Below are 17,345 nucleotides of genomic sequence, written 5' to 3'. Positions count from 1 at the left end.
TATTACTTAAGATTAAGCATTCTGATTTCTAAAACTGATGCTGTTTTGATGAAATTAAGTGATAATGGGAATTTTATTACCTGAGATTGATTTTTGGGGGTAGAGGAAGAATTTCTACCAATGGATGAGTGTAAAGATACAGTATGATATGAAACTTTCTAACAAAGTTTTCTTTTTATTAACTTCCTTGAGCCCTATCTCTTCAATGTATTGGCTATATACATTAACACTTTTCATATTAGAATTCAGTTCTACAATGTTGCAGTGATCTTTTTTTATAACAGTTTTATTGAGATTAATTCACATCTACAATCGTGTACCACATAGACGTTTTACAGTCAACAACAGACTGCATGAGAGAAATGGTCTCATAAGATTCAGGTGGAACTGAGAAAACTCTATTTCCTAGTGACAGTTTACCTTCATAATGTCACAATGTATTGCATTACTTGCTTATATGTACTGACACTGATGATGTTGATGTAAACAAGCCTACTGTGTTGTGTAAAAATATAGTGTATGCAATTATTTATGGTACAGAAAAGTTGAAAACAATAATAAAGGAGTATATCAGTGTTTATACACTTACTTATAGTCTTTATCATTATTTTAGATGCACTCCATTTACTAATATAAAAATGAAAATTTGCTTTAGTGGTTAACATGCCAGGTAAGGCAGCCTGTCACATCAGAGTGCCTGGGTTTGATGCCCTGTTCTGACTGCTGACTCCAGACTCCATCTTCCTGTTGATGCAGATCCCAGGAGGCAGCAGAGATGGCTCAAGTCACTGGGCTCCTGCCATTCATGTGGAAGACCTCGTTTGAGTTTCTTGCCCCTGGCTTTAGCTCAGCCCATTGTTGGCTATTGCAGGGCATTAGGGGAGTGAATCAGTAGATGGGAGCCTTCTTTCACTCTGTCCATGTGCCTCTCAAAAAAAAAAAACTTTTTAAGAAGTTGACTGTAAACAATATGTCATGTTCCACCAGTATCAGCCTCATATACCTCATGTTTGCAGTCAACAGCATATTTCATATACATAGTACTATATCAAGAGACTGTGTTGAGTGATTGACCTATATCACCAAGGCTTCTCTAAGTACACTTTATGATGTGTACACAACTATGAAAATTGCCTATCAACACAGCTCTCACACAGTCTCCCTGACATTAAGTGATACATGACTGAATTATAATTCATCCCTTTCAAATATACAATTTAGTGGTTTTCAGTATTTCAGTATAGTCATGGAGTTGTGTAATCATTCCACAATCAGTTTTTGACAGGTGTTTAATATTGGCCGTTTCCCTCTTCCATGATAGAGATCAGAGTTTCTCAACCTCAGCACTCTTGACATTTGGGGCCAGAGGACTATTTGCTGTCCTGTGCATTGTAGGACATTTAGCAGCATACCTAACCTCAACCCACTGTGCCCGTCGCATACACTCTCACTCCTGGTTTTGACAATCAGAAATATCTTCTCACATAGCCAGTGTCCCCAGGAGTGCAAAATCATCCTTGGTTGAGAAATCAGTCAGTAATGCAGATGATGCACTTCTCCACAGCTTAACTCTGCCCCTTATTCCTATTTTTATTTGTGGGCTGTATTAGACACAACTGGCTTACTTCACACAGACCTCTTCTGGAAACCAGGTGCCTCCAGGCAGTTTCTCTTGGACAATTTAAAGCAGCTTCAGGCTAGCTCTTTCTCACAAGTGTGGCCCAATCTCATTCAGAGGAAGCGCTCAGTGTCTCTTCTCCCTGACAAGCCCTGGAAGAGGGGATGCCCAGCTGCTCCCCTCCCTTCACCAGTAGAGCAGGAGCCAGAGGTCTCTGCCCTGTATCCAGCCCAGAATCAGACACAAGGCTAATGGGCCACCCTAACACCAGAGCGATCATATTGGCTCTACTTGAATCCATTAAAGACCAACTCTCTTGACTTGAGGAGAAAGGGAGAAAGTCTTTCTTCTATCTTTCCCACTGAGCTTCAGCTTGAATTTCTCCAGAGAACTCTCTCTCTCTCTTTTTAAAGATTTATTTATATATTTGAAATGCAGAGTTACAGAGAGAGGGGAAGAGAGAGAGAGAAAGATATCTGTTCATTTGTTCACTCCCCAAATGACCGGAACAACCAGAGCTGGGCTGGTCCAAAGGCAAGATCCAGAAGCTTCCTCTGGGTCCCCCAGGTGAGTTCAGGGACCCAAGCACTAGTACTATCTTCTGCTGCTTTCCCTGGCACACTGTCGGGGAGCTGGATTGGAAGTGGAACAGCCAGGGCTCAAAACTGGTACCCATTTGGGATGCCAGTGTTACAGGTGGTGGCCTTACCCACTACACCACAAAACCAGCCTAAGAACTCCTTTTTATAAATTTTCTTTTTCTCTCCACTTTTGAACCTTTTAGAGCTTAGATAAGGATAAGCCATTCAAAAGTTATGAGCCAGTTTTTAGACAATCAGTTGATATTTTTACAGAGTACTTAACAGAGTTCAGTTGACATTCTTAGAAGAGTACTTTGTTCTATAATGTACTTTGATATTTGATATCTAAATATCTGATAATCTAGCAAAAATTCCTTTTTTCACATTTTGTTCAATTTTTAACAATGTTGTGAATTATTAAATAATTTATAATGTATTTCACTTGATAAAATCTTATGCAACCATTAGAAAGTAGCCGATGAGGAAATAGTCATACATATGTTAATGGAAGAAAAGGATATAGCATCTATTTAGACCCTATGATTTTTAACAATAAAAAAGCATCTTTCTAGACAAAACACTGGAAGGAAATATGTTTAATATTACCTGTGACAATCTGTAGATGATAGGACTATTTCCTTTTAGTATTTTATATTTTCCCAAAATTTCTACTATATGCACACATTGATACTTTTAAATGTTTATTTTCATTTACTTGAAAGGCATAGTAACAGAGACAGAGTCAGAGGGGTGGGATAGAGAGAGAGAGAGACAAAGAGAGAGTGGGGTCTTTCAATCTCTGTCACTCCAGAATTGGCCACAATAGCCAGGTCTGGGCCAGGCAAATGCCAGAAACCCGGAAGTCAGTCTGAATCTCCACAAGGTGCCGGCACCATAGGAGGAGGATTAACCAAGTAAGCCATGGCGCCGGCCAACCCTGTTGCCATCTTTAAGTGTGTTTGACAACCTAAATAAGCTTTGTTCTGAAATGAATCACAAGCATCATTAATTGTATTAAATTAATTGTATTAAATGTTTACATATAGTAAACATTAGAATAATTCATAAGCCTCATTTCTGCTCCATTCTCATCATAAGAATTTTAGCTTCACAAAGTTATCAATTTCTTGGACTGTTTGGTTATTTTATACTATTTTTTAAAAAAGATTTATCTATTTATTTTGAAAGTCATAGTTACAAAGAAAAGAGGAGGGAGAGAGAGATCTTCCATCTGTTGGTTCACTATCTGGATGGCCACAATGACCAGCACTGGCCAGGCTGCAGCCAGGAACCAGGAGTCTCTTTAGGGTCTCCATGTGGGCGGCAGGGTTCTAGGTACTTGGGCCATCTACTGTTTTCCTAGGCCTTTAGCAGTGAGCTGGATCAGAAATGGAGCTGCGGGAACATGAACTGGCACCCATATGTGATGCTGGCTTTGCAGGTGGCAGCTTTACTCGTTACACCACTATACCAGCCCCTTATACTATTTTCTAAAGCTCAAGACATGTATTTAAAATTTTTACAGGGAAAATAAAATCTCCAAAATTTGAATGAATGATATGACTTTTTTCCAAATATAATATTAGGCAGTATCTGGAATTTTTAAGTTGTTATTTCTGTGAGTTTGAATTTCAAAACTAGGTAATGTGATCTATATATAAAACAACAAAAAAAGTGATTTAATTTGCTTTTAAGCATTGAGTTCCAAAGATAGAATAGTAAACTACCACATTTATGAGCCTAGTATGTGTAATATTTCCTTGCATAGTAGAACATAGTAGAATATTTCCTAGCATAGTGGTGGTAATAGTAGTAGGACTATAGTAGTTGTTCCATAGGTTTGGTGAATAAAAGAAATAGCTAAATCCAAAAATGTTACATCTGTGATTGCCAGTTATGTACTGAAAAGCCTACAATGTATATACAACTCCAATATCCCCAGTATCCCCTGATGATAGTAGGTACAAATTAGGTTATTTTATCATTCTTCTTTTCTTTTCCTTCAGAGTTTATGACTTTTAATTTGTGCTGAAGTCACTGAAGCAAAAAGCATGATAGAACATTGCTTTCTTCTATAAGCCCCCAATACAAAAAAAAAAAAAGTCAGGAGAATCAGTTCTGTACATGAGATTAATCAATATAAAATAAAAATGTACAGATAATGGTTAGCTCTATCACTCTTCTCTTTAAAAAGACTATATGAGTGGAGCTGGCACTGTGGCTTAGCAGGTAAAGCTGCTGCCTACAGTGCCAGCATCCCATATGGGCTCCGGTTCAAGTCCCAGCTGCTCCACTTCCGATCCAGCTCTCTGTTATGGTCTGGGAAAGCAGTGGAAGATGGCCCAAGTCCTTGAGCCCCTGCACCTGCATGAGAGACACTGATGAAGCCTCTGGCTCTTGGCTTCGGATCGGCACAGCTCTGGCCGTTGCAGCCACTTGGGTGTGAACCAGCAGATGGAAGACCTCTGTCTCTCTCTCTACCTCTGCCTCTCTGTAACTCTGCCTTTCAAATAAATAATTAAATCTTAAAAAAAATTATGAATATCCAGTCAAAACCAACAATGTACAAACCTTGAGATGTTAGCCATACAGACCACAGGACTGTTCTGCCTTGGAATGTTCTCAGAAGACCCTCTTTGATCAGTTAACAGAGGAAAAACCCAGAGTCCTTTCTTTCCAAAGGAAGAAGTTAGACAGGGACAGAAGAAACTACTCAAATCCCATCTTCTTTCCTAGGCTATATCATCTAATTACCAGAATCTTCCTGCCCCTCGAAAAGTTTCTCCCCAACCCTCAGCAATCCCTAGGAGGCCACAGGTATGCATTAGCCACCCTTACAGATCCGGAGCTTCTGCTGTCAGAGCTGGATCCACTCCTTCAAGCAGACTCTCCTACTGCTCTCAAGCACTCTGCCTTGGCCACTGCCCCCCAGGAAATGTGTACACATTGTTCCTTGTCGCAGTCCTAACCTTCTCATGGATGACACAGCAATCCTGGAGCTGGAGCCAGGATGGAGTCTCCCTTCCTGCTTGTTAGGGGGAATCCCACAGAGGGACTTTAATCCTTAACTTTTAGCTGTTTAGTGAGAAATCTCTGAGTTCATCACCCCTGCAATGAACATCCTTGTACGTAGACCTTTGTATTCTTGCTCGATTATCTAGGATAAAATCTCTAGGTCTAACTATGAGCATGTTCTTAGAACATTGGAACTCAGATGGCCAAACCTGGAAACTCTGTACCAGTTTACACTCCCATCAGCTGTATATGAGAGGATAGGTTTCCTAACACTCTTATCAAGAGTCACAAACTCTCTTTTAAGCAATTGCAAGCTGAAAGAGTGAAAGTAAGAAAGGAGTTTTATATGAGAGAAGCCACTTCCTGTACCGCAGTCACTATGTAGTGTCATATTAACACTATAAACTAATTTATCTTGTTTCATAGGTCAATGTCAACATCTAACTTTATATTTTATATAAATATTTTATAAATATTTATATATTTATAAATATATAAATATAACAATATTTTACTGTTCTATGTCTTTGATTATAATCAACAAAAGAATCTTAAAGGTGCATGGATACAGTTTTACAGAAATGCATTCTGGATTTTTTTCATTCTTGAAAGCACCAATTTTATGTACTTCAAACTACTTTGAGTTATACTGAACGAAAGTTAATTTGTATAACTGATCTCCAGAACTGACTCAAAGGGCAAGGCTAAGTAAACACGTGCCAGAATCGGTCTGTGGATGTTTACAACACTGAGCACTGTACTAAAGGCCACCACTGAATAAACAGTGACAGATGCTGCCTTCCTTCTGAATGCTTTGCCTTCGGACTCTTAATGGTACTTCCAGCATATGGGAATCTATTTAAATGATTTGCATGGAACAGGAAAGTTATATGTTGACATTGACCTATGAAACAAGATAAATTAGTTTATATTGTTAATATTACACTACATAGTGACTGCGGTACAGAAGTGGCTTCTCTCATATAAAACTCCTTTCTTACTTTCACTCTGCTGCTGTCATCCTGCTTGAAGGCAATAGGGCATCACTTGGGGGATGGCTTTACTTAGTATTAATTCTACGTGCCACATGCTGTGTAGATGTAGCTACTCATGCTCACGTCTTTTCTATCACATAGAAGCTCTTTCATGACAAAAATATTTTTATGTTTTTTAATGAATATGATGTTAGCTGTATTAATGCTGTCACTTAAAATATTATGGGAGAGAAAAGAAATTTTAGGTTGATAAAATTTTCAAAAGCACTAATAATTTGTACTGAATGAAGTACTTAGTTCAGTTACTTCTCTTTTTAGGTAAAGGAGGTAGATTGAATGAGTTTCTGTCATGTAAGATTCAAAATAAGGTACTTTAGCTTGGTGATTCCAAAATGAAATTTTGAAAATCTTGCATGGTGCTTCACACATAAAAAATACTTCACATATTTCTAAAACTAATTAATGTTTACCTTTAGTTATTGTGTTTTTTTAGAGATTTATTTATTTATTTGAAAGTCAGAGTTACACAGAGAGGAGAGACAGAGAGAGGTCTTCCATCCGATGGTTCACTCCCCTATTGGCTGCTACAGCTGGAGCTGCGCCGAACCAAAGCCAGGAGTCAGGAGCTTCTTCCGGGTCTCCCACATGGGTGCAGGAGGCCAAGGAGTTGGGCCATCTTCTACTGCTTTCCTAGACCATAGAAGAGAGCTGGATCGGAAGTGGAGCAGCCGGGTCTTGAACTGGCTCCCATATGGGATGCCGGCGCTTCAAGCCAGGGCATTAACCTGCTGCACCACAGTGCTGGCTCATAGTTTATTATGTTTAATAAATGCTTAAATAAGATCTTTCAATAGGGTGACCATGGTCTTACCAGCCAATAATATTAATATATCTAAAGTTTTACAAAAGAGACCTATGTGCCCACATAAACAAAATTCAGGACATAAAAGATTATTGTTTAATCACTTCCTCCTTAACTAAGGTATATTTTATCGGGACAGAATTAAAACCTACTTACTGAGAATATGAATTCCTAGATCTAAGCTAAGTGGAATTCAGAAAGTCTAAATTTTGGCTGGCGCCGTGGCACACTTGGCTAATCCTCCGCCTGCAGCGCCGGCACACCCGGTTCTAGTCCCAGTCGGGGCGCCGGATTCTGTCCTGGTTGCTCCTCTTCCAGTCCAGCTCTCTGCTGTGGCCCAGGAAGGCAGTGGAGGATGGTCCAAGTGCTTGGGCACCTGCACCCGCGTGGGAGACCAGGAAGAAGTATCTGGCTCCTGGCTTCGGATCAGCGCAGCACCAGCCGTAGTGTCCATTAGGGGAGTGAACCAACAGAAGAAAGACCTTTCTCTCTCTCTCTCTCACTGTCTGTAACTCTACCTGTCAAATTAAAAAAAAAATCTGAATTTTATTTTTTTAAAGAAGAGATTATTAGACAAATATCTTTACATTATTACTTACTATTTCTTTCTTTCCTTTTTTTCTTTCTTTTTTTTTTTTTTTTTTTTTTTTTTGACAGGCAGAGTGGACAGTGAGAGAGGGAGACAGAGAAAGGTCTTCCTTTACTGTTGGTTCACCCCCCAATGGCCACTGCGGCCGGTGCACTGTGGCCAGCGCACCGTGCTGATCCAAAGCTAGGAGCCAGGTGCTTCTCCTGGTCTCCCATGCGGGTGCAGGGCCCAAGGACCTGGGCCATCCTCCACTGCACTCCCAGGCCACAGCAGAGAGCTGTACTGGAAGAGGGACAACTGGGACAGAATCCGGCGCCCCAACCGGGACTAGAACCCGGGATGCCGGCACTGCAGGTGGAGGATTAGCCTATTGAGCTGTGGCGCTGGCCTATTACTTACTATTAATATTTGATTGATCCATAATGTGCATATTTATGGAGTACACTATGATGTTTCAACTCCTATGTACATGGTATAATGATCAAATATCTTTAACCTTAAATTTTTTATATTTCTTTATGATGAGTACAACTAAAACCATCTCTTCTAGCTATTTTGAGATATATAATGTATTACTATTGACTACATTCACCTTTCTGTGGAATAGCACATTGAAATTCATTCCTTCAATTTAACTGTAACATTGAACCCATTGACCAACCTCTCCTTTCCCTCTCTTCCCTTATTCTGTCCATTCTTTGGTAAACATAATTTTACCCTTAATTTCTGTGGGGTCAGCTTTCTAAAATTCCACACTTAAATGAGATCATGTCTTTTTGTGCTTGATTTATTTCACTTAATAGAATTTCCTCCAAGATTTCATCCCTTTTAACAGCTAAAAGGATATTCCATTGTGATTATATGCAAATCTGTTTTAAACAGTTCAGATAGTTCCATGATACCTCTTTGATCCACATGAAAGACTCATCAAGAGAAAAGGAAGGTGCCATTCCAACTTCATAGTTATAAAGTATGTAGGTGAGCAAGATAAACTAGACTATCTTAAGCTCTCAAATTCCCTTATACAAAAAATCCCCTAGATACCTGTTAAAAACTCAGATTTCTAGATTTCTTCCCTAGAGATTTTGATTAATAACTAGAAATTTTTGTAACAAAACACCAGGTAAATTATTTTAGGAGAATATCCACTTGCTGGTTCACTGCCCAAATACCTGTTAGGACTGGGGCTGGGTTGGGACCAAAGTTGTGAGTTGGAAACTTAATCGAGATCTCTCATGTGATTGGCAGAAGCCCAACTACTTGAGCCATCACTGCTGCCTCTCAGGATGCACTTAAATAAGAAGTTCGAATTGAGAACAGAACTGGGCCTAAAATTCAGTACTCTGTGGATCGTGGGTGTCTTAACTGCTTTGCCAAACATATGGGTCTCAAAAGAGCTCTTTTAGACATAGAAATTTTTCGCATATCATATTGCTCCTAGGACTACATGAAAAAGGAAAATGTTGCATATAAGTAAGTTTAAGAAAGAGATGTTTAAAAAGTTTGCTTTCATGTGGAAGGGACTGTGATCTGACTTCAGGGCTCTGAAAGCTCTCCTGCTTTCTAGTCCAGGAGAATCCAGGGAGACCAGGATCATCTTAATGATGAGCCCACATCAACCAGTCATAGTTCTGGCGCGAAACAAAGGGCATTCTCAAATTGTATAATTAGTGTGATTTGACAAAGAGACTATTTACAACTGTGAAGAGCTATGAAATACAGAGATATTAGCACACTTGTCCTGGGTCAAATAGTGTCCTCCCCAAGCTCATGTCCTTCCCAGGACTTCAGAATATAACCTTATTTGGAACCATGGTCTTTGTAGATGTAATCAAGTTAAGATGAGGTCATACTTGATTAAGGTAGGATGTACTCCTATACAACTGATCTCCTTATAAGAAGGGAAAATGGAGACACAGATACACAGGAAAAATACTACATGACATTGGAAGTAGCGACTGGAGTGGTACAGCTGCAAGACAAGGAATGCCAGGATTGCTGGCAAGGACGGAGGGAGCCAAGGGAATAAGATCCTCATATACAAATTCTCCCATCTCCAGACAGTGCCTCTCAATAGTCAAACACAACTGAAATCCCAAGGACAAGAGTGAATATTGATCGATAAAGGTTGACCTTTAGGCAAACAGAGAATAGTGAGGGTAGAGGGTGCATCTGAGGTGAAAATGGAAAACACTCTGCGTACTGGACTGTCACCTTATTACATGTTAGTTGAGCCTGAGAACAGGACATAGCCACCACAACAGGAGCTTTAGTAAGACACTGCACACAAGGAGAGATGAACCCCACATTAGTTCTGGTGCTACCACATCAATGACATTTCTAGTCTGGGACATGGGAAGAATCCTGCACTTAACTGGCTCATTGGATTTTGAAGGCAATGTACTAGAGGTTGAGCATCTCTGATCTGAAAATCCAAAATCTGAAATGCTTCAAAATGTAAACCCTTTTGACATAGTGTCACATGTGGAAAATTCCACACTGACTTCATGTGACAGGTTGCAGTCAAAGATGTATAAAATTATCTTCAGACAATGTGTACAAATAAGGTGTATATGAAACATAGATGAATTTTATTTTTAGACTTGGGTTCCCTTCCCCAATGGAGCTGCTTTTTTTACTTCCCAGTTGGCCACAATTATTTACTTGAAAGTCAGAGTTACACAGAGAGAAGAGAGGCAGAGAGAGAGAGATGTCTTTCATCTGCTGGTTCACTCCCCAATTGGCCACAATGACCAGAGCTGCTCCAATCCGAAGCCAGGAGCCAGGAGCTTCTTCCGGTCTCCTATGTGGGTGAAGGGGTGCAAGGACTTGGGCCATCTTCTACTGCTTTCCCAGGCCTTAGCAGAGAGCTGGATGGGAAGTAGAACAGCCGGGACTCAAACTGGCGCCCATATGGGATGCAGGCGCTTCAGGCCAGGGCGTTAACCCGCTGTGCCATAGTACCGCCCCCCCAACCCGATAACTTTATATGTGTATACACACATCACACACACACACACACAAATATTTCAAAACCCAAAAAAAGACTGGATTCCAAAACACTTCTAGTTTCAAGTATTTCAGATAAGGGATTGTCAACATGTACTACATTTGAGCATACTGTTCCAACATATTTATCATTCGTCTACCAGATCTTCAGTCCTGAATGGAGCACAAGGTAAGAAAAGGGAGTATTTGGGTTGCCTGTATCCCATATCAGAATGCCCAGATTCCAGGCTGGGCTCTGCTCCTGATTCAGCTTTTCTGCTAATGCTCATCCCGTGAGGCAGAAAATGATTGCTCAAATAGCTTGGTCCTTGCCTCCTATATGGTAGACCCATCTTGAATTCCCTGCTCCTGGCTCTGGCCTGGCCAAAGTCTGAATGTTGCCAGTATTTGGAGAGTGAACCAGGGAAAGAAGATCTCTGTTTCTCTGCCTTTGAACTAAGTAAATAAAAATTAAGAAAAATAAAAAGATAAGAAAAGGCTTAGCAGTAGGTCAGGATACAGTATCAACTACCCTGCTTTTTGGGACTTATGACTCACTCAGTGGTGCAAGAAATGTCTCTGACATTAGAAGAACCACTGTGCAGATTTCTAGTATTGTCTTGATTAAAGACTTGTATGTCCTGTTTGTCCCACAACACTTTTTTCATTCAAAAAGAAGTTCCTTGCTTTCTGTTAGGCCCTAGTAGAGATTGAACACCTGACCATGGGACATCAAGAAACTACACAGCTTGAATTGTGTTTTCTAATCTACTGAATCATAAAATTGGGTATGAGCAGTAGCATTCTGTTGTTAAATGGAAAGAATATATACAAAACTGAGCCCCAGCATGCAACTCAAATCCCCATATCACCTGCGTTGCTCACTGTTCTGTAACTCACATCCAGATCCTTATGAATAGGGCAATACATACCCAGTTAATAGAGAAGGGAAGAGCATGACCCAATTTGTGAACATGCCTACACTATGATGACACCAACTGGATATGGACAGCTGCTATAAGACAGTCCCACTTAGATTTATCCCTGAAAGACATTGGTGAAGGGATATCTTGCAGTGGGCAGAAACTCACGTGGTATGTCAGACTATCTACTTCATGTTGGGTTGGGGGAGAGAAGGCCTGAAATATGTATCTACTCTGTTTTCTAGGCAGCAGTTAATGGGATGTCAGAATAAGGGATTTGGAAAAATTAGTACTGAAGAAGTGGCAGTCAGGCAGATGGGTGGAAATGTGTGGATATATCTCTTGAGATAAATGCCCTTTAGTGACAGTAATTAATATAAGATGATTCATCCTGCAGGGTGATTCTGATTCTTTGTTTCTAGACATCCTCCTACTAGCATTGCCTCCTACAGTGGCAATGATGGCAGGAATGCAGTCTGTATGGACTAAAAAGCTTAGACTTCTTTTCAGGAAGCCTGATCTAGCTTTTTCTCAATTTGGCAGCAATATAGGACAACACTAAGCCCTCATATGGCATCATTCTCCAGGGAGACAATTCAGCCAATGCCCATTGGTTACATCAGGTAGAAATAGTTATGTGTCCTCATGGAAAAGTTACTTATTTCTGGTTTAGATTTGCTCTAGTTTCCAAAGCTTCAGAAACATCACAGAACGGGTGGACATACAGATGCCTTAACTTTATTGGGTTATCCTACTTATCATTGGCTCTGAACACAGAATTTATTTTATGGTATAGGAAGTGCAGCAAAGGGCTCATTCTAACAGAATACAGTGCTTTTGCCTTGTTCCCCATCATTGAGAAGCAGGTGACCAAATCAAATTCAACTATAGGTTGATAAGGAACCAATGTAAGATTCAGTTATGTTGTCACCTGGGAAGCAGCATTGTGGAAGATTTGTGACATGTTCTAGAGGACACAGATATACCTTGAACATGTGGTCAATATATGGTGCATCAACACTGTTGCCATAATCCAAAGTCACAGAAAACAAGGGGGTGGAAGTGACTATGATTTTTTTTTTAATTTTTTAGCGGTTTGGTTTGTTGTATTTCTAGGTCCTTGAGATGCATGATAGATTATTTATTTGATGGCTTTCCAATTTCTTTTTTTTTAAGATTTATTTTATGTGTTTGAAACAGAGTTACAGAGAGAGGTAGAGACATCTGGTTCACTCCCCAAAAGGCTACAACATCCAGAGCTGAGCTGATCCAAAGCCAAGAGACAGGAGTTTCTTCTGGGTCTCCCACATGGGTACAGGGGCCCAAGGACTTGGGCTGTCCTCCGCTGCTTTCCCAAGAGCATTATCAGGGAGCTGGATCAGAAGTGGAGCAGCCAGGACTCAATTCAGTGCCCATATGGGATGGGGGCATTGCAGGCAGGGGCTTTAACCCACTGTGCCATAGCACCAGCCTCCATATTATATCTAAGTATTATATGCACTATTATATCTAATAAACTACTTTAAAAATGGTTTGCTTACCATACACAAAAGCTTTAGTGTAAAATTTGGAGGTCCTAGTGTCCAAGAGAATTTGATCATTAGAGAATATCATTATCATTCCAAGAAATTAGAAACTGAACTTATACCCATAACCACTTGGGGCTTCTTTTGCTACTGAATTGACCATCAAAAAGGGAATGGGGTAATGGTGCTGGCCAAAGTCATTTATCTAAATTACCAAGGGGAATTTGAGTTTCGACCACACAAGAAGAAGAAGGACTATGTGTGTAACCTAGGGAATTCACCCAGGAGCTCTTGTTCTGTGGTAATAACCAGTGAAAATTCTGTAAACCCACTAAAGTCAGGGCCAGGAGGTCTTGGTCTAGAAGTGAAATTTTGATTCACCCCATCAGGGGAATTGTATTCCACTGGCAGAGAATACAAAGGCTATGGACTGGGTAGTGGACAAAAGTGGCTATGAAAACAAAATGAGGACAGATGAACAGTGTATACATGATCTATTGCCAAAATTATATTGCAAATAAGTAACTACAATAATGCTTAGTGCTCACATATCTAGGATTAATTGAGATTGATTCCTTTGTTCCCACATGGTCCTCACATGGCTGGTCTTGGCTGCACTCACTCCCATGTCTGAAGATCCCTGGACTCTTGGCTGATCTGTGAGACATTCAGGTAGGCTGATGGGGGACTCTGCTGTGCCGCAGATATTGCTGCTCCTCCAACAGACTGGCATGAGCGATGGCAGAAATGCACAAGAGCACATGGAAACCCTGCAGGCATTTTGAGACCTATGCTGAGAACTGGCGCTGCATTGTGGCTGTTCTTTTCTGTTCACCAGCTCATGTTCAAGGGTGGAGGATAAGGACCTCGCCTCCTTCATAGGAAGTACTTAAAGCTTATGTACCAAAAGGCAGGATGCAGGGTGGAATTAAGGCCGTAACTGGAGACAGCTCCCTCCTCAAGCTTCCAGTTTCGTTGGGTTCCATAAATCTCCATTGCCCTTATTCTTTCAAGTGAGGAGCGAGTTCTCATTGTAATTGACTCTGGTATGTATCACCCTCTCGTGCTGGTTTCTCTGCTCAAATCTGTTAAATCTTCTGTGAATTCATGTCAACCATTCCTTCAGAGTGTGTCCTCAGATTCCCGCTAAAACCTTATCAGATACAGTCTCTCCGATACTGTTGAGAAAAAAAGTTATGAAAAGTATTTGTATTGTTACCTTTTGTGTAAAAAAGACTATAACTAAACATATGTAATTAACTTTATTTTCAAAAAGAGAATAGAAGTATTAGCCAATACAGATTGGAGGGGATAGATATGACAGTACAATTCCTCTAAATATACCTTCATTTATATTTTTTTATTCTGCAATCAGTTAATGTTTTAAGATTAAAAGTAAAATGAAGCTAATTCCTTAAAACTGGATTGAAAAAAAAAGAAGAGGGAAACAAATGTCCCTATGTGCCAGATCTGTTGCAGGACTACAGAGAAAAGCATTTCTTTTTTAGTAAATTTAAATTTTGCCTATAGGTGGGTTCTTCAAAAATTTAATGGAAAGTTTGTATTATGAAAAACTGTACATGTGTTTTTAAAATATTTGCATCTAAATGTTGAAATTTTTACTTAGTATATACTAAATTGATCTTCTGTATATAAAGATAATTGAAAATGAATCTTGATGTGAATGGGATGGGAGAGGAAGCGGGAGATGGGAGGGTTACTGGTGGGAGGGAGGTTATGGGGGGAAAAAACTGCTATAATCCAAAAGTTGTATTTTGGAAATTTAGATTTATTAAATAGAAGTTAAAAAAAAGTATTTTCACCTAAATAAATTATTGGAATTCCATTATTCCACACACTTCTTGAAGGTCCTGCATGTATCCCTGATAAGATATTATTGGATATTTAGTATTCATCATTGTTAGTTTATTCTGAATGTGCATGGACTGTGTTCTGGGTCAGAGAAAATGTTCTTACTGCATGATTCTTTTCTTTTCTTTTCTTTCCTTTTCTTTTCTTTTCCTTTCTTTTCTTTTCTTTTTTTGACAGGCAGAGTGGACAGTGAGAGAGAGAGACAGAGAGAGAAAGGTCTTCCTTTTGCCGTTGGTTCACTCTCCAATGGCTGCCGCGGCTGGTGTGCTGTGGCCGGCACACCGCGCTGATCCGATGGCAGGAGCCAGATACTTCTCCTGGTCTCCCATGGGGTGCAGGGCCCAAGCACTTGGGCCATCCTCCACTGCACTCCCTGGCCACAGCAGAGAGCTGGCCTGGAAGAGGGGCAACCGGGACAGAATCCGGCGCCCCGACTGGGACTAGAACCCGGTGTGCTGGCCCCGCTAGGTGGATGATTAGCCTAGTCAGCCGCGGCGTCGGCTGCATGTTTATTTTTAATAATTAGTGGGTAAGTACCTCCTAACTTATTTGTTCTTGTGCTCCAGATGACTTGATGTGAGCCAAAGGGAAATTTTCCTGCATAAGTGGCCAAACACCTCTATTGAAGAGGGTTTTTCCTCAGATTTTTCTCTGCTTATCAAAGGAGAAAGAAATAGCTGTTCCCCCTTCCCTTCCCCCCCAGAAAAAAAAAATCTCCATACTTCTAGACCTTTGGTATGTAAATAAAATCTCACCAAGAGTCACACAAATTCCCTCTTCTCTTGACTCAGTGTTTGGTATTTACAGATACACTTAGAACTCAGAATCTGAGCTCTTTGCAATGAAATTCTAAGGTGAATGACCGTTATAGTCTTCCCATCATCTTGGGGATTTTCTAAGTGATGTAGGATAAAATTTGTACTTCAGCGAAAAGTTGTGTATTGTGCAGACTGTAAATGACAGATCCTGGTTGACCAGATTCTGATTCATTCAAAGCTATTTCACAACTCACAGCTAAACTAGAGCAGTGGCCCATAATTCTTGTGTATGAATTCCAAATTTTGTCCTGCTTGGTAGAGTTTCAATTATCCTCCTTCCTGTACTATGGAAGAAGTTAGTTTTGCCTCCACTCACACATTCATTTCAGCATTACTTTATATATATAAATGTGTGCTTTTTGACTTCTTTTTAAACCTGTTATAACATCTGCTTACATGTTATAACAGGTGCCGTCCTTACATGTTGAATAAAATCTTTAATACATGTTCATGTTTATATATGAATAAGAGTCATAATTTTACCTTTTTTGGATCATGTTATCTCTTTTTTGAAGATTTTATTTATTTATTTGACAAGTGGAGTTACAGTCAGTGAGAGAGAGACAGAGAGAAAGGTCCTCCCTCCGTTGGTTCACTCTCCAAATGGCCGCAAAGGCTGGAGCTGCGCTGATCCAAAGCCAGGAGCCAGGTGCTTCCTTCCAGTCTCCCACGCAGGTGCAGGGGCCCAAGCACTTGGGTGGTCATCCTCCACTGCCTTCCCGGGCCACAGCAGAGAGCTGCACTGGAAAAAGAGCAGCCGGGACTAGAACCGGCGCCCATATGGGATGCCAGTGCCACAGGCAGAGGATTAACCCAGTGCTCCACGGCGACGGCCCCTGGATCATGTTATCTTTTAACAGTGATAAATATTATTTGCCTTTTCTCAGAAGCTGAAAGTAAAATAAATTAACTTATATCCTTATGAATATTATGTGTTAATGAGTGATTGTTAAATAATTTCAGAGTACATTGAAGCTTCTTGTACAAATATTAACTAAATTTTTCTTAAATTAATGTTTTTATTTCCTGATAGCATTAGTTCCAGAAAACTCTTTGCAATCTTTATATCAGAAACTTGGATGGATTTTTAGTAAGCACAAGACCTCATCAGAGTAAAATATGGGTATAGCAAATGTGAAAATACTTCAAAACCAAGGTTGAAAAACATGAAAAGTTGTGCTAGAATTCTATAGTGTTTGTGCAGATCCAAGTTACACTGACGAAAGATGCAAGCATATCTGCATTCTTTGCCAAAACAACCCAAGTTTTAGTGCTGGAGTTTCACCTTATGTGAGGATACTTCAAAATTCTTGGCATGGGGCTAGCATTGTTGTGTAGTAGGTAAAGTCTCTGCCTGTGATGCCGGCATCCCATATGGGCAGTGGTTCCAGTCCTGGCTGCTCCACTTCTGACCCAACTCTCTGCTGATGGGCCTGGGAAAGCAGTGGAAATTGACCCAAGTGCTTGGGCCCATGCCACCCACTTGGGAGACTTGGAAGAGGCTCCTGGCTCTCTGGCTCCTAGCTTCAGCCTGGCCCAGCTTTGGTCACTGCAGCCA

The sequence above is a fragment of the Oryctolagus cuniculus genome, chromosome 6 (genome assembly GCF_964237555.1).
Source record: "Oryctolagus cuniculus chromosome 6, mOryCun1.1, whole genome shotgun sequence".
Taxonomy (NCBI): domain Eukaryota; kingdom Metazoa; phylum Chordata; class Mammalia; order Lagomorpha; family Leporidae; genus Oryctolagus; species Oryctolagus cuniculus.
This window is presented reverse-complemented; position numbering follows the sequence as displayed.